Raw genomic sequence first — 19,765 nt, 5'->3', positions numbered from 1 at the left:
AGAAGATTGAGCACTGAAGAATTGATGCTTTCAAATTGTGGTGCTGGAGAAGACTCTTGAGATTCTCTTGGACAATAAAGAGATCAAACTAGTTAATCCCAGGGGAAATCAACCCCAAATATTCATTGGAAGGACTGTTGTTGAAGCTGAATCTCCAATACTTTGGCCACATAATGGGAAGAGCCAATTCATTAGAAAAGAGCCTAATGTCTGGAAAGATTGAGGGCAGGAGAAGATGGTGGCAGAGAATGAGATGGTTTGATAGCATCACAGACTCAAAGAACATGACTTTGAGCAAATTCCAGGAGATAGTGAATGACAGAAAAGTCTGGCATGTTGCAGTCCATGCTGTCACAAAGAGCTGGACACAACTTAGCAACTGAAAAACAACAGCAAAAATCTATGTTAGGCTAAATTGTGGAATAAGTCATGGAATGACTAAGAACCAAATCTCTTTCTATAAGATAGTTATGAAATAGTGCAATATCAGATTTTTATATACCTTTAAAATATAAAATGGCCATAATTTTTTAAACTTTTCTTGGGTATTAGAAAACACCTTTAAATGAACACAATTGTTAAAGTATGCTCTTATCTGAGTTAACTACTCCTTCATGAGAAATATCAGTGACCGTAATTTCTTTAAAAAAAATAAAAAAAGAAAGTTTGCAGATATTCTGGACCCAGATTGGCCAAATTTGAATCGTGATTCTGTTTATTACTAGCCCTATGATGCTGATAAATCATTAAAAATCCCTGTGTCTCAGTTTCCCTCTCTGCAAACTCGGTAACGACAGTAAGCAGCTACACCGCAGTGTGTTACAAGAGTTAAATATAGAATGTTTCGAAGAGTGTCTGACACATAGTGAATGCTCATGCTCATTGTTTTCTAAGGACACCTCAATCTGTGGTCTTGCGCAAACGTTTCAGAATGACCCACAGATGCATCTTGGAAATCTACAATTGTCGTTACCTTTGTTGGCCCTGCTGCGACTTAGTTTGGACTAGCTGCAAGTAATCTTCATCAAAAGTAAATAATATATATCTTAATTGTGTGTTTTCAAGATCTAATGCAAGCATGTTATTTGAAGCACTTAACAGTTATTTATTCATAGGACACACATTAGAAAAGAAAAAAGTTAGAAAATAAATTTCCTCTTCCTTTCCATATTTTTCCATGAAACTGCCATGGCTTTATTTCTGAATGTTGGTCCATTTTTCTACTACTCATTTTTTACCATGCCCAGAAGCAGATATGAATCTAGTTTATTTAAAAAATGAAGGAGAGTTTAGAAAATGGCTATGCTCCATGAAATGGCTGGATTGCTCTGAAGGACAGCTTGCACCCAGCTGTTTTCACAAGATAGAGTTTCCTCCAACTACCTGCTCCCTTTCAGTCTTCTCTAACAACAAAAAGAGCAGGAAGCTGGACTGGGGTCGGGGGGGAACAGCAGGAACAGATGGGCAGGGATTCTTCTGGCAACAGATTTTGTTTTCACTATGTTTTTGCTTCGATTGAATTTCAGAGTTCAAGACCTAGAAGTTCTGGGGACAACTTTTTCATTTAAGTCATTAAAAATTTATATTGCAGAACTTCACCTTCTCACCTGCATGGTTTTAAGACTGATGAATGAGGTGCGCTGAGGGTAAAACTCTCTGATGAGCATATGTGGGTGTATATTCAAGCTCAGATTATGGAAGCTGTGTGATTGATTTCCACCAGAAGCTGATATGGTGGAGCAGTGGGTTGATTTGCTGGGATGGAGTCAAATAAAATATTTGTGATTTAAGTAGGCAGGCACGGTAAAGGAAGAAACTAATTTGGAGAGATTTAATCACTGTTAAGATTGAGTGAAAGAACAGAAATGATCAGGTCTTTCACTGGCTTAGAGAATGTTTTAAGTCATGCTGCCTTTACTGCCTGTTTTGGGGAAAAATAAGAGTAGTTCCACGGGGTTAATTGACTATTTAGTATATCAGCTGCTAATTCCACTTCTTTCATTATCGCTCTTTTTGTGTAAGTCCTGTATTAGAGATCACTGAAGTGAACAAGATAGGCACTTGATGAAAACTGGAAAGGAGAATTTCAAGTGCGTTAGTGGTGACTGTTCTAGCTTGCAAATGTACAACCCTAATTTGAAATATTTGAAGCAAAAGATTTTCCCAGCTCAATGGTTCTCGGTTGGACATCTTAATGTTTGTTCCTCTTGATCCATTCATGGTTTTTTCTACCTGCTCTGTTCTTGGGATGCTAACCCATATGAATTTTATCAATGATATCCCTGTTCTTTGGCCTCTTGTTGGTGCTGGCAGGAGATCATACAGATGAGCAGAGTGAGGTTAGTATACTCTTCTTGCATCACCTGGTTTTGGCTATGGTTCTTTATTACCTTAGATTTACTGTCATAAATCCTTCTCTACAGAATTTTCTTTCTGCCTTCTGGTAATTTTTTCCCTCTCCTTGCTCCTATAACCTTAGGAGAGGTGATCCATTCAGTTCAGTTGCTCAGTAGTGTCCAACTCTTTGCAACCCCATGTACTGCAGCACACCAGGCTACCCTGTCCATCACTGACTCCTGGAGCTTACTCAAACTCATGTTCATTGAGTTGGTGATGCCATGCAACCATCTCATCCTCTGTCATCCCCTTCTCTTCCTGCCTTCAATCTTCCCCAGCATGAGGGGCTTTCCAAATGAGTTAGTTCTTCCCATCAGGTAGCCAAAGTATTGGTGCCTCAGCTTCAGCATCAGTCCTTCCAATGGGTATTCAGGATTAATCTCCTTTAAGATTGACTGGTTTGATCTCTTTGCAGTTCACAGGACTCTTAAGAGCATTCTCCAACACCGGTTCAAAAGTATCACTTCATTGGCAGTCAGCTTTCTTTATGGTCCAACTCTCACATCCATAGATGACTACTGGAAAAACCATAGCTTTGACTAGATGAACCTATGCCAGCAAAGTAATGTCTCTGCTTTTTAGTATGCTGTCTAGGTTTTTCATAGCTTTTCTTCCAAGAAGCAAGTATCTTTTAATTTCATGACTGCAGTTAGCATCAACAGCAATTTTAGAAACCAAGAAAATAAAATCTGTCACTGTTTCCACTGTTTCCCCATCTATTTGCCATGAAGTGATGGGACTGGATGCCATGATCTTAGTTTTCTGAATGTTTAGTTTTTTTTTTATTATTTTTATTTTTTATTTTTACTTTATTTTACTTTAAAATACTGTATTGGTTTTGCCATACATTGACATGAATCCACCATGGGTGTACATGCGTTCCCAAACATGTAAGACAGCTTTTTCACTCTCCTCTTTCACTTTCATCAAGAGGCTCTTTAGTTCCTCTTTGCTTTTTGCCATAATGGTGGCATCATCTGCATATATGAGATTGTTGATATTTCTCCTGGTATTTCTCCAGCTTGTGCTTCATCTAGCCTGGCATTTTTCTCAGTATACTATTGCAAAGAAGTTAAAAAGGCGGGATGACAGTTTATAGCCTTGACGTACTTCTTTCCTGATTTGGTAGCAGTCCAGTGTTCCATGTCCAGTTTTAACTGTTGGTTCTTGACCTGCATACAGACTTCTCAGGAGGCAGGTAAGGTGATCTGGTATTACCATCTCTTTAAGAATTTTCCACAATTTGTTTTAATGCATACAGTCAAAGACTTTGGCATGGTTAATAAAACAGAAGTAGGTGTTTTTCTGGAACTCTCTTGCTTTTTCAATGATTCAGTGGTTGTTGGCAATTTGATCTCTGGTTGCTTTGCCTTTTCTAAATCCAGCTTGAACATCTGGAAGTTCTCGGTTCACGCATTATTACTCCCTGATGCCTTGTATTTCCCCTGCTCTAATAATTGTATATATTCTCTTGATAAAATTATCCTCAGTTACCCAGCTTAAAGGAAGCATGTCTCATTGATCTCTTTGAATTTGGGTTAATCATCATCATCTTGATTGTTTTAAGTACTGTTAATCCTCAGTTCCAGGGTTACTTTTTTTCTACTTGAATCCAGTTTTTTTGGAATGGTGTTAGATGAAGCAGCTTATGTCATGACTATAGTCTGGTTATCATATCATTAACTTCCTCTACCTGGTGGTGTTTCTGTATCTACAAGACAGCTCACAGGATATTGCTCAGAATATTATATAGCTCCTGAGGAGGAATTAAAGGTATTGGTTTTGTTTAATAGCTAAATTTTGATTATTTTGTCTTGCCTGACCATTTTCCTTTGTTTTTTTGCGTTTTTGTGCTTCTCTGATTAAATTTATTCTTTAGAATTAGGGGAAGCCTTAGGAGGCTAAAGTTTTTCTGCAAACAGGAGATAGGCAGAGGACATGGCAAGGGAGTGTCTTGTCCCAGGAAGGCCCCATAGAGGTCCTGCTCAGTTACAGTCTCATCAGTCATATCTATTTATAAGAAATCAGAAGTCTTTCTTCATAGCCTCAATTTTGCCTATGTGGTTGGCCTGGCTTCTTTGTCCCTGTTTTCTGCATCACAGCTTATTAGTATTACTTGTTCTCTCTGGACTGGGTCAAGTCCATACATTTCCTGATTACGCTTCATCTTAGTGTTCTCTCTGCTGAGATCTTAATGTGCTTATTATCTGGGTTAGTAATTTGCTACTAATAGTATGCTTTGAAATTTTTTACCTTTTTTATTTTCAAAACTAGATTTTTAGGCTTTTGAGTATAAAATCATCTAGCATTAATCATCTAGCATTAATACACTAATTAATACACTAATTTTGCTAACATCTAACACTGACACACTCTCATCCTCAACTCTTTCTATTTCCAAATGGAAACAATCTGAAGAAATTCCATAAGCTCTCATGAGCTTGACTATGCTCTCTTCCCAAGGGAATTTATCAAAGCTATACTCCAGTGTGACTTCCACTGACCCCAGTGATCTTCAGCAATGGCAGATATAGGGAATCACTGACTTCTCTCTACTTCTGAAATCTCAGAAGTCAGGTGGCTCAGATGAAACTTTAACCTTGCAAGTCGACTTTCTAGAAGCCACCTGGAGGAGTTGGGTTACCCAACCTAAAAGTGTGGGGAATCAATCACTAGGGAGTGAACCTTGTCAGATGAAACATAGGTATGCAGGACCCAGCAGATATATTCTCTATCCTTGCTGTCTTTAAAGGACTGTTTCTAGTCCCGTGACTTCACAGGGCCTTTCTGGAGAGTGCACCATGGAATCAAGCAATGGTTTGTGTTCTCTCAAGACTGTGTACCCAAAAATTTTATGAACTGCTTTATAGTCCTCTCTCTCTCTCTCTTTCTCTCTCCTGCTTCAAATACCATTTTTCCTCCTCTTGCTACCCTGCGATTGCAGTCTTCAACCTGGATGATATGGCTCAAAGCTCTGTTTTCTAGGGATCATGCTCTGTGACTAATCTTTTATCAATGTTTCGGAGACATGAAATGGAAGAACTAAAAGAAGTAACTTTAATAGGGAATCAACAGCATCACAGATTGTTTCAGGCATTTACAGAATTTCATGTTTACAATAGTATTCTAAGATATTATTGCCTTTCATAAATGAAGAAAATGAGTCTCAGAGTGTTAAAAGGATTTCCTCAAAGTACTATGATTTGTATCTCAAATTCACTAACCCTACTTCAAAGCAAATAATACTTTCACGATTGAAAAGATGAAGTTTGCTCTTATTACTTACATACCATCAAGGATGGGACTTGGGGCACATAGTTCTTACATTCTTTCAATGAGATAGGAGACACTCCCTGGATGAGTGTCTTTCCTAGAGAACCTTGGGGCAGCCTTGGCCACTTTATACAGCCTTATGTGATTAATTACAATTCAACAGTTGGGTAGGGTATCCTGATATTACCCTCATGTCTCTATAGGCCTCCAGAGTTTTGGCCATTCTCTTAAGCTGGCCAATCATTGGGTTTTACAGAAGATTTAGAGGCTTTGAATAATTAGGATATAATTGTATACAACTTAAGAGTCCTCTTTTTTCTTTTTTACAGACAGTTAAAAATTTCTAAATCATCACAGGCACACTTAGCCTTTTATGAAAGATCTCTTAGGAAGATAACTTCAAAGCTTTCTCAGTAGCTAATTCAGAGACTAATAACCTTTCCAGTCAGTTTTCCCTGCAGTTGAAACTAAATTTCTGTGACAAGAAAAACTCATTTCTCTTTGGCTTCTCAGCTGAGATACAACATAAACCTGCAAAGCATTATAATAGATTATGAATTTCAAAAATACCAATAGTAATAGACTTATAACTTAATAATAAGACCAAGGAAAAAAAGTACTTGAAGCAATAGCTTGTGAAAGCTGCTAATTGAAACTAGTGCCCCAGAAGGCACTCACCAAAATGGGAAACATGCAAGATTAAGTATCACAAGAGAAAGGAGAGAAAGAGAAGGAAAATATTTCTACAAATAACAAGAGTTCACATAACCACCATGCTTTAGGTTTGACACAGACTATGGAGGGCAAATAAGTTGTCCAGGGTCTCTCTGCTATGTAGATCAATAAATAATATTAGAAAACACTATTCCTAGCAAACTAAGGTAAAGCACTTCCTAATGATTTCACTCAGCAGGCCATAACAAAGAATGACAAGAGACATCAGGTCAATAGGAAATTTGGCAACCTCTCACTTCTGTGACATATCCCACTCTAGTCGTAAGAGGGCCATGGCAGACACTGTCAGCTTCCAGGGCTAAAGGTATTTAATCTTTTTCCTTTGAAACAAAACCTTATTTTCAAGTATTGGGGAAGATCACACAATTTTCAAGTGAGTATGTGTTCATGTCTAGCCCAAGAGGTAAATCTGGGTCCATCTAAGATAATCATGATTATTATATGATCCACAAAAGAATTTAGGATGGGCTTGGGGTGAAGTTTGGGTCAATAAGACAAAATGTAAAGTCCCCAAGAAACACTCCTATCTCTCTTTAAAACTAGCTGAGGGTGACATTTTTTTCCTCATCTTGTCCTTGGACCTGGCTTCATAAAGCTGTGGTAACCTGGAAGAATAAGGGCCATCATACAGCCATACGAATGTAAAACCTGAAAACCATACCACTGATTTGAGTAGGCATGGTGAAAATCTGGAAATAGAAGACTTGTCAGTTTATGAATTAACTACACTGAGAACCACAGGACCTCCAGAAAAAGAGCTGCATTAAATGTTGAATCTCTGAAACATGGTTTTGGTGAGTAGAACCAGTGGAAAAATTAGCAATTTTTTTTTTTTTTCCCTTGCTTCCTTCCTCCCTAACTCCCTTCCTTCTTGCCTGTCTTCTTTCTGTTCATCTTTTTATTGACAAGGAATTGGTAGAATAAAGAATGTAGATAATCAGCATCAGCTCATTCAATTCAAAATATGTTTTATAACCAAGGGATAAGATAAAAACATGATGCAGAGAAAAGGGGGAAAAAAGTTAAACAATGGTTGAGCAGTAGTGGAGGAGAAATAAGCATCTAAATGAAAAGCTTCCTTTATAAAGGATTTATATTTACCGACAAGGGAAGGATGAGAATCTTTGAAGAACACATAGAATTATACCCAATAAGATGGAAATATGATGCGATTATAAATCAATTTATTAGAAGAAAAAAAGATGGGGGAGAAAGTAAGTAAACTAGAAGTGATTGACCTTTGTCCTATTTCTCCCATTCAGTCATAAGCCAGGACAGAACTTCCTCTCTGTACATGGTAATAATAATGCATGTTCTACTCACCCTCAAAATATCTTTAATATTAAAATAAAAATAATGAGAAAATGCTTGGAAAAGCATAAAATAAATTATCATCATGGTAATAACATGAAAAAATACATTCCATTTATAGGATAACTAGTTTATCATATTTGACACATATTCTTGCAAAGAAATTATATGGATGACATTTTCAGATGAGAAGACTGAGGCTTAGAGAAATTCTTATTTGTCTAAGTGTACACAGGTAATCAATGAGAGAACTCTTCTAAGCTACAATTTCACATATATACAAACTAAAAAGTTATACCTCTTTCATCCCCTTCCACTTCCATTTACATTGGGCTTGTCCTAAATTGCTGTCTGTAATTTCCATTTACAATAGGGTTGAGATCGACATTTTTACTGCAAAATATTCTTGATAAATTCAAGGGTGATTGACACAGTGGAGGTTAATCATAGCCAATAGGCACTTATTCCCTTATCACTTCAGAGCACTGCAACAGTCTAACTTTCAAACACACTGGACACATTTCATGTTCAGCAAGAATAGAGTGGTCTTCTGTCTGAACACAGGTCTATAGGAGTCTAAGTCTCTTCGTTATTAATCTTATGATATGGAAAGTAGTTCATTTGTATGGAAATAGCTGAATTGGGATGATGTGTTCCTTGTTCAGAATGAAACACAGATTTCTGATTAAAAGCCAAATCACTCCTTGAAAAGGTCGAAATGATGACTTCAAATGAAACTATTTCAGCTCTATTTTCTGCGGGTCACTGATGAAATGCCCTGCCAAAATATGATCCAGTTATCCGGTGTTTCTATGTGATTGCAAATTTTAAATTCTTCTTCCACTCAAAAGTTTTGAAAGTAGATACACATTGAATGCCTACATACATTTTGAATGCACACATTTTGTGCTTTGTGAGAAAAAAATAAATTGTATGTTACATTGTGACTGCAAACTATCAGTACTATAGACAAGGATTACATAAATCAGAGTCCTGGTGGCCATTATATACATTACTTTGTAAGGATGAGCATGCTATTTTATGATCCTGCATTTTTTCTCAAAACAGAGGGATGTACATACCTACAAAAATGAGTCTATATACCCTAAAAACATGTGCATAAATTGTGCATGGAAAGAATACTCATAAAAGACCTGAAAACAACCCAAATGTCCATTAACAATAAATGAAAAAATAAAGATGGGTCACACAGATATGCAAATAAGTTACACCCAACAGAGGGCATATGCATGGCTTTATTTCCATAAAACTTAAGAATAGACAAATATTACCTATGGTGCTCTGGAACTTTCTTGCTTGAAGGCAGGAGGATAAGGGGATGAGAGAGGATGAGATGGTTGGATGATATCACCAACTTGATGGACATGAATTTTAGCAAGCTCTGGGAGTTGGTGATGAACAGGGAAGCCTGGCATGCTGCAGTCCATAGGGTCACAAATAGTTGGACATAATTGAGCAACTGAACTGAACTGAACTGAACCTATGGTGTTAGAAGTTAAAAAGTGTTTGGAGGTTTTTGAAAGATTAAATTACAGGGGTTACAAGAGAATATGTGGGCTGCCAGAAATGCTCCCTTTTATCCATCTCTGTACTTCACATCTGTAAAAATTCATAACACTGTACATTTAGGAATGTGCATATTATTATAGTAATTGGACACCTAATAAATAATTCAGAGATAATGGTTTCTCAATTCCATATTTAAAAGAAAGAATTGCACAAATGTTTTAGATCTTTTAAAAAGTGTATGAACGGGCAATTCTGAGTTGATTGGTTTATGTTTCCCAGAACTAGTTCTGTAGTGACTAGTAGAACCAGTTTCCAACTTCCTGTGAATTAGGATAGATAGCCAGCATCAATTTGAATTCAGATTTTAGGCAGATTTGTAATAATGAGCTCTTCTTACATTTCATTCCAATAATTGTCTTGTTAAAAGAAAATGTATGTTCACAATCTCAAAATCCCTTTTATTAGAAAAATACTATCAAGGTTTTTTTGGTTCATATAAATCTCCTTTATCTAGAAAGGGTATTCTAATCTGCAATTGCATTCCAACAGTAATAATGATTATAATAAAACTATTTCTGTATAATTAATAAGATTAATATTACATTCTGGGCTGCTTTTCTTAACTTTACATAAAGAAAAAACATGAAATCCTTTATGATTTCATTTATGAAAACACTGGCTTTTTGAACTTTATTTTGTATTCTTGGTGCCATGTACAGTGTACAGTGTACAAGGAAATCTATGAATCAAGTTCTGTTTCATAGGTTTGTTTTTTGTTTTTGTTTTTGTTTTGTATAGCTGGACTTTGAGGGATAAATTGGTTTTATTTAAGAAGCTATTTTTTAAATTTCTATATTCCTTATATTTTTTCACCTATGTCCTTAACTACATTTTAAAGATTTTGAGTTCCAGATAATGATTTATTCTCGCAGACCAGAGAGATTCAATTTTAGCCAAATATTTTATTTGTTCACCTCTTATTGCATTGTCTTTTGATTTAGAAAAAATTTGTTTTTAAGGGCATTGACTCAATTATATAAGAACTATTCTAGTTGATCGTGAACTTCCAGATGTTCAAGCTGGTTTTAAAAAAGGCAGAGGAACCAGAGATCAAATTGTGAACATCTACTGGATCATGGAAAAAGCAAGAGAGTTCCAGGAAAACATCTATTTCTGAGCCTTTGACTGTGTGGATCACAATTAACTGTGAAAAATTCTGAAAGAGATGGGAATACCAGACTACCTGACTTGCTGCCGGGGTCCAGCCCCTGTGGATCCAGGGAATTCGAAGGTGGGGACGGCGTTGGTGTCCTTGGAAAAATACATATTTAATTATATATAGAGAGAGAGATTAGAGACGGATAGTGTAGTAGGAAAATTAGTGGAGAAAAAGAGGCTAAATAACTTGGTTTACGTGGAATAGCATCCATGCTCCAGATGGGAATTCAGCCAGAAAAATGAGGAGCAAGAAAGAACGACATGTGGGTATCAGTCTTTCCAGAAACTGATCCGATTTCTTTATTTTGGGGTTTGCTTATATACCTTTTCTTACATATAGGGATGAATACAGAGTCACGCGGGGGTCAGCAGTCCTGACCTTTATCAAAATCAGGTGCTTCACATAAAAAAGGTCTTAGGGATTTTACATTATCTGGCCATGAGACCTGCTGACATTTTATGATCCTTTCTTTCTGATAACCAAAAAAACTTATTTTTTCAAGGATGTTTTTTCTTAAACCAGGCACCACCCTCCAAATAAAGTTGCATTCCTATAGGGTGAGGGTGTAGTGAGTTACAATCAAGAAAGGCATTTATTTAACCCAAGGTTAACATGATTAATCTTAAAGGTTAATGCTTATTTCTCCTATATGCTTAAAGGTTAATACTTATTTCTCCTATATGCTAGTTATATTCATTATAAGGACAGGGAATATGGAGATTTAGCAGCAAACATCAACCCAACAAATGAAAATCCTTTCACCAATGTTCCCCTTAAGGTCTGTTTAGTCTTAAGATAGTGATAAAGTTACATTTTTACATAGTAAGGACACAGTGATTTATAACAAAGTACAGTGATCTATTACAAAAGAGAAAATTCGTTAACTCAAAAAGTCTAGTATTGCTAACCTTAAAAACTACTATATTTCCTTTTCTATATTCCAAATACATTGATTAATATATTCCCAGGTGCCTAAGGATATGGAGGCCTGGCAGCAGTCATTGACTCAACAATGAGAAAAGCCCTATGCTAATTAAGACTCTCAAAATACTCCAAAACTATCTGTGCTGTTTATTGTTGAGAGGTAGTAAACAATCATGTGCGTAGTGGCAGGAGGATGGATAATCCTGTCAAACAAGCTAGTCTGTCAGCAGAGAAGTTTGACCTAAGACACCCTTGTCTCACCCAGGGTAGGGAATTAGCAACAATTATTGGCACAACAAATGAAAAACCCTTCACCAATATAATTCCTAACCAACCCACTATACTAATAATTTCCAACTCCCCAAAAGAATTTGCCTTTAGTAAGTCTAAAACATCTCGTGCCTCTCAGATTGGGAGGCTGTAAACAATCACATATAGCTGGACGAACCTATACAGGTGGGCTAGATAACCTTCAGAGGAGTCCGTAAGCTGAAACACTCTTGTCACGCCCAGGAATTTTTATTGCCTTGGAGCTGCACGTTTACTCCTTCTCCAAGAGAAATGGTTATGGGGGAGAGCATAAAACAGACTCTGGTTTTGGGGTAGATGCTCAGGAACAGGGGGTTTCTTGAGGCTTGATCATGCCTTTACGTATGCCAAGCCTCCTTCCTCGTGACCTTTGCCATGGATGGAGTTCCTCACGCTGGCCCCAGGCATATCTCCCTTTTTTGTTTTTTAAATTAATCAGGTGCATCTGAGTGCTCTGCCAAAGAATCCTGACAACAAAAGGAAGAATGATTAAAAGAAGCAAAATTAAAGCACCAACAGCAACATAACTGAAGACATTAGACAGAATGTTTTTTCCAGAAATAAAGTTAGAGAAGGTGTGGAAAAAGTCATTAGCAGCTCCAGAGGCAGTAAAATCCAAATGAGAGTGTTCCAAGGTCTGTATCTGATTATGAAGTTTCCCTTAGTCTAAACTAATATCTGAGCTATTCCAAACACCTAAAATATGATTTTTTAACATATTGGGCATTTGCACTTGTTGAGTCAATGATATTGCTGCCACAGTAACAGTAATAGTTGTTGTTATTAAAGCTGAATTCCCTAAAATTAGTAAGCCCACTAACCATCCTGATCACATTAAATCTTAACAAGATGAGAGCATACATTGTTTACGAGACACTACATTAAGTCCACCTGTGTAATTCATACGACCATTAAGTTTCCCAGAATCCTTAACAAAGAGAAAAACATAAGGAGAGGGTAGACAAGCTAAAATAGAAAAAGTAGAATCATTTTTTCTGGTCAGAGTTTGCGCTGCAGCAGCTGTCAGTCCCCCCAGGATCTCAATACTTATCTTGCCTCTCCTGCCAGCGGGCACCAGGTTGCCGCCCTCTCTCCCTCACTGAAGTGGCTTCAGGCTCAGCGGTGCACTGGGCCCCAGCAGCCAGGCTGGCCCCGCCATGGCTCCTGGTGCACGGCTGTTGTGGCAGCAGCGGTGGCAGGGGCAGAGGAGTGCCCTTCGAAGCAGTGGGGGATCAGTCTGTCTGAGATCCGAATCAGAGAATCTGTGTCCTGTTGAAAAATACAAGCACACCCTCGACCGCTATGGGTCGGGACCTTTCCATTGTCCGGAGAGGAGATCCTTCCACTTTACTAATGGCTTTGCATTTTTTATTACAAAGAGAGCATGTTGTAAAATCTGATGGGGAGACCTATACTTAAACCTGCCTCTTGAGAAACCTATATGCAGGTCAGGAAGCAACAGTTAGAACTGGACACGGACCAATAGACTGGTTCCAAATCTGGAAATGAGTATGTCAAGGCTGTATATTGTCACCCTGCTTATTTAAGTTGTATGGAGAGTACATCAGGAGAAAAGCTGGGTTGGAAGAAGTACAAGCTGGAATCAAGATTGCTGGGAGAAATATCAATTACCTCAGATATGCAGATGACACCACCCTTATGGCAGAAAGTTAGGAAGAACTAAAGAGCCTCTTGATGAAAGTGAAAGAGGAGAGTAAAAAGTTGGCTTAAAACTCAACATTCAGAAAACGAAGATCATGGCATCTGGTCCCATCACTTCATGGCAAATAGATGGGGAAACAGTGGAAACAGTGGCAGATTTTACTTTTTCGGGCTCCAAGATCACTGCAGATGGTGACTGCAGCCATGAAACTAGAAGACTCTTTGGAAGGAAAGCTATGACCAATCTAGACAGTGTATTAAAAAGCAGAGACATTACTTTGTCAACAAAGGTCCGTCTAGGCAAGGCTATGGTTTTTCCAGTGGTCATGTATGGATGTGAGAGTTGGACTATAAAGAAAGCTGAGTGCAGAAGAATTGATGCTTTTGAACTGTGGTGTTGGACAAGACTCTTGAGAGTCCCTTGGACTGCATGGAGATCCAACCAGTCCATCCTAAAGGAGATCAGTCCTGGGTATTCATTGGAAGGACCTATGTTGAAGCTGAAACTCCAATACTTTGGCCACCTGATGCAAAGAGGTGACCCATTTGAAAAGACCCTGATGCTGGGAAAGATTGAGGGCAGGAGGAGAAGGGGCCGACAGACAATGAGATGGTTGGATGGCATCACCAATTCAATGGACATGAGTTTGGGTTAACTCTGGGAGTTGGTAATGGACAGGGAGGTCTGGTGTGCTGCGATTCATGGGGTCACAAAGAGTCGGACACAACTGAACAACTGAAATGAACTGAACTGAATTCATTCTAGTTTAGTTAGCTTACTTGGCTGGAGTATGTAGTAATAAAGTCAAGTTTTGAGTTTTCATATCTGAAAGGAAAATAGGCTTTGCTCTTTACCCATAAGTCAGATGAGCTGTTCTGTAAATGCCTTTCATGGGCCCAGGGACCTGAGTATCTGGGATCTTTCACCTTTAAATGAATGAGTGAATAGATGGGTAGATGACAGATACACAAAATTAAACCATTTTCTCAGTTGATAATTTGCTTACCTGTAAATATCTAATTTTTCAGAATTTTAACAGTGTTAATAACATGTTATGCCTTGAAATATGTATTTTACACTCTTCTACATATTTTGAACTAAGGCTCAAATTAAGAGCCTAAAATAAGGCAGACACTTTTCACTGAGCTTAACATGTAGGAATAAATATGGCAAGTCAAATACTCAGGTAATTCATAGCTAATTGAGGAAGGGGGCTGTGTATGAAGATACTTTAATCAAGAATTAACATTTAGAAAGTGAAGAGAAAGTGAAGTTACTCAGTGGTGTCTGATTCTTTGTGACCCCATGGACTGTAGCCTATCAGGCTTATCAGTCCATGAGATTTTCCAGGCAAGAGTACTGGAATGGGTTGCCATTTCCTTCTCCAGGGGATCTTCCCAGCCCAGGGATCAAACCTGGGTCTCCCACATTGTAGGCAGACACTTTAACCTCCAAGCCACCAAGGAAGCCCATTTAGAGTATACTGGAAAAAAATTGATATGCAAGAAGAGATTACAGAAAGAAGAAAGTGAGTAACTTTATATGAATACTTATGGGTAAATGTGGAAATCAGAGGAAGCTTTTGGAGAAAATCAAAAAGTATCTATAATAGAAGACCTTTCCAGTTTTCTACTTTCCTCTCACCCTTCTGTTTTCTTTCTATCCTAGTGGAATAAGCATCTTCTTATATCCTTCCCACATTTGAAAAATTTGCCTCTTCCTTTAGGGTATGCATGTGGCCTCCTTCTACATCCATCCTCTTACTTCACATACGTTATGCTTTCTCTTCACCCAGAATCTTCTGTTTTCTCAAAAAATTGAAGCAACAACTATAGTGAAACACTTCTTAATTTCCATCTTTGACTCTATTCTTTGTCCTATTTAGTTCCTTCTTTACTTGAGAAGTTGAAATTACCCTGTCCACTCAGTTTCTATGTCTTCCTCTTCCCTTTACTTACTAGTCCGCTGTAGAACAGATGCTGCTTTTACTAAAAATCACCCAATAAATTCCATTTTTTCAAAACATTTTGAAATATCTCTGCACTTTCTAGACCTCTCTAGTGCTTTGCTATTCCTCTTTCTTAAAAGAGTCCCTTCCTTTAATTTTTGTGTTAAAACATCTCCTGGACTTTCTTATATGTCACAGAGAAATTTCTCTCATTATCTTCTAATGGTTTTCTTTTTGTTTCTTCCTAAGCATGAGTAAGTGGAGAAGGCAATGGCAATCTACTCCAGTACTGTTGCCAGGAAAATCCCATGGATGGGGGAGTCTGGTAGGCTGCAGTCCATGGGGTCACTAAAAGTCAGACATGACTGAGCGACTTCATTTTCACTTTTCCTTTCATGCACTGGAGAAGGAAATGGCAACCCACTCCAGTGTTCTTGCCTAGAGAATCCCAGGGATGGGGGAGCCTGGTGGGCTGCTGTCTATGGGGTTGCACAGAGTTGGACACGACTGAAGCAACTTAGCAGCAGCAGCAGCAAGCATGAGTAAGACACTTTGATTTTAACCCTCCTCAATCTACATATTCTTAACTTAAATGACTATTCTTATGATTCCCCAAAGCTTTTCTTCAACATAAGCCTTATTGTTGATTTCAGACTGAACTTTGGAAAATGTTTTTGAAATCCACATACAAACACACACACATTTGATGGAGGAATGTTAAAACTAAATTTTAAATGATAAAGAGTTGGCAAATGGAACAAAGATACAGATATACATATACTTATTAATATACATATACTTATATAAATATATATAAGTATATACATATACTTATAAATGCAGTATAGGTAACAGAAATAGAATGTGGAAAACAAATATTTTGGGATGAAGAACAACTTTGATTGTCAGCATTAAAAAAATTAGGGACAAGGAAATAAAAAAGTCAGAAAGATAAAGAGAATAAAATTATAATGAAAGCAAAGCAATACAAAACAAAATGTGTATAGCATCCTTATGAATTTGTTTTTTTCTTTTTATCTTGCAGTGGGCTCAGCATGTGAAGACAAATTTTGGGAAAAAGTAAGTTTAATCTGCTCTGGTCGTTATGTGGACCACGAGGTAAGGTGTGTAATAGATGGAAATAAAACAAATGTGAGGGAGCCCAGGAATGATTGGAAGATGCTGTTGCCTCTGATGCTGTCACTCTGTGTCCACCAATCTTCCCCATCAAGACTATGCATTGTCTTCTGTCTTTTATATCTCTTCATCTTAGGCTCAAAGAAATGCTCTCCAAACTTTTGAGTAGCATACCTGGTCAGTAAAGCAAATCAAGAAACAAAATTTTAGAGGACTTCCAGTAGAGTCATAGTCATTTGTATATTATATGCATGTCCTATTTTCCTCATATGAAATAAACCTTATAAAACATGCACAAGACAATTTTTTAAATTATAAAGTTGAAATCAAATGTTTTGAAATGTTTAATGTCTTTAAGTTCAAAAATCCTTTCAGCTTGAATGGATGTGTGTTTATATACATTATATTCACATATATATGAAGCATACATATGTGTGATTTCTTTTGCTTATTTTTAAAACATTAGTAACATTTTTCATACAACATTTCAAAGACTTGATTTGAAGTTTAATTTATATGGATACTGTTTTTAATGATTGTCATACATTAAAAAAAAAAAAAAACCTTCACCAAGGAACAACTTATACATTATTTACTTTGGTAAACTTCTTGTTAATAACAGTGACTATGGATTTGTATCCATATTTCAAGTAGATTTTATGACTTTAATATTTTTGCTGATCTTATTGCTATATCTGATTACATCCTCATTTTTTTAACCTCCGTGTTTCAAGTGAAGAAAATGTCAGTTCTGCTAAGTATTTTATTGTTGGTTTAGCTTGTTGGTTTAGATCATTACTATAATCGTTATAGTTTCCTTGCAGGTATCTCTTGAAATTACAGTATATTTTTTAATAGTTATTTTTGTTGAAATTAGATTGCATACTTTGCAAATTCTTTTAACCACACAAAGCTGCAATAAAGTTGAAATATACTATAAATAAATACATGAATGAAGACACCATTCTAAACCCTTTCGACCTTCTGAACAATAGACCCCAGAAAAAAGGAGGAGCTTCAAAGTATAATTACAAAAATTTCAAAAATTATTCTATTAATACAGAATAAACTCTTGTCAAATATGTTATTTAATTCATTAATTAATGACATAAAGAGTTAAAAAGGGAATGGTAGTTCAAAGAATAGTTAAGGAACTGAGTACTTATAGGCAATATAGTAAGAAATGTTAGAGTAAGATAAGATCTTTTTGTTACCTGACGTATAGGACAAGAAACCATATCTCTTAGGGTAACCTTCTGTGCCTTGCATTTGCATTTCTACGAGCAAAAAAGTTGATGAATGAAAGTGCAGTTTCATTACATCTGGCACATTTAATTTAAAAAAAATAATAGTGATTTGAACAACGTACATTTCAGTAAATGGTAATTCTTAGGTGTACTTGTACCTACGGTTGATCAACTTTAGTCCGATTTCTAAGTTATAAATTGTTTTCCTTAACACTTGCAATGTGTTGTTTTCAACACTGTTCATAATAAGGATAAAATGCATGAACAAAGTCAAAATAATCTAAGAGACCAAGGCACAGTTTGACACAATCAAAACCACTAATGATCAGTGTTCTATTTCCCTCAGGGCTGTTATCTGAAACAGCATGATCACAAAAGATATTCTATAGCATGTATTATTGAGATGAACAGAGAAAGAAATGCAATGTGAGACATTTTACTATATCAGTCATAAGTTTAACTGAGAGTAAAGGACTCTCTTAGGTACAGAAATATAAGGACAAAGGACAAAAAATATTCCTAACTCCCTGGAAGATAATGCAGGAAGTGCAGAGAAGAAAAATTGAGGCAATGTCCAGAATTCCGTTTTACAGATTTCTGTTGTTTTATCAACAATTTAATATGAACTGACTTTGTCTTTGTTTAGAAATCAGATCTTAATCTGTATTCTTACGAATTTATTTATATTGGGGAGAGAAAGAGACAGAGAGAGTAATGCAATGAGTTACAGAGTTAACGTCATAGAAGTTTATAAGAACAGAAGAGAATATGGATAAATCTTCCTGGGCACATGTTAGGAGAGGATTCATAGCTGAGGGGACACTTAAGCTCTAAATCTTAAAAGATTACAAAACATTTTCCAGGTAGACAAGGTGGAGAAAGGCATGCCAATGGGACTTGGCAGTGTAGACAGTAGTGGGACTATAAAGAGTATTATGAGCTTGGAGAGATGAATGTGGTTTTTGGTGTGAGATGGAGTGTGAGGAAAAAGTCTGGAGATCACAGAGGGCAGAATAATGAATCTTCTAGATCATACAAACTATTTTGTATGTCATCAATGACAAACCTCCCCTACACACGGCAGGTCATGGTCAGGAAGAATGGAAAAGCAAAACCGTCTACTTCCATCAGAATCACTGGTAAATTTCCATTATAATAATGAAAATAATGCCCTGATTCACCTTTGAGGTATAGGTTCCTGCCAATGCTATTAGCTTGGCCCCTTCTACTTTCCTGTCAATTGTTATTAGTAATGATCTCCATTATTGCTATAAGCTAATCAGCATGTTATAAACTGAACTCAACATTTGTTTATTTTATGCTCTTAATAGAGCTTACTTGGTAGCTCAGGTGGTAAAGAATCTGATTTCAATGCAGGAGACCAGGGTTTGATCCCTGAGTTGGGAAGATCCCCTGCGTGCTCAGAATAAGAATGGGTTAACCAAATGGACAATAGTAATTTAGCTAACAGCAAAATCACTTTAAAGAAGCTGGGATGAAGGGCAAGCAAATGACAAGTAAAGCTTTAATAGTCAAAGAGCCAGCTGCTTCTCCAAGGACTGACCAAGAGAGGTGAGAACCTTGTTGTGAGTGGATACATCAGACCTTCAGAACCTAAAGCAGGCAAATGTCTTAAATATATATCCATTAGCTTTTGTGTGAAAGCCTCTGTTAGCCTTGCACCTTTGAGTTATTGAATATAATGTGACTTCTCAACTCTTTCTCCACATGGAGAGAGACACAGCTGCTGCTGCTGCTAAAGTCGTGTCGAACTCTGTGCGACCCCATAGATGGCAGCCCACCAGGCTCCGCTGTCCCTGGGATTCTCCAGGCAAGAACACTGGAGTGGGTTGCCATTTCCTTCTCCAGTGCATGAAAGTGGAAAGTGAAAAGTGAAAGTGGAGTCGCTCAGTCATGTCTGACTCTTAGCGACCCCATGGACTGCAGCCTACCAGGCACCTCCATCCATGGGAGTTTCCAGGCAAGAGTACTGGAGTGGGGTTCCACCGCCTTCTCCAGTGAGAGAAACTATGAGCCCCCATAGATTGTTAAATTCCCAAACAGCTATGTTT

The sequence above is a fragment of the Capra hircus genome, chromosome 2 (assembly GCF_001704415.2).
Source record: "Capra hircus breed San Clemente chromosome 2, ASM170441v1, whole genome shotgun sequence".
Classification (NCBI taxonomy): Eukaryota; Metazoa; Chordata; class Mammalia; order Artiodactyla; family Bovidae; genus Capra; species Capra hircus.
This window is presented reverse-complemented; position numbering follows the sequence as displayed.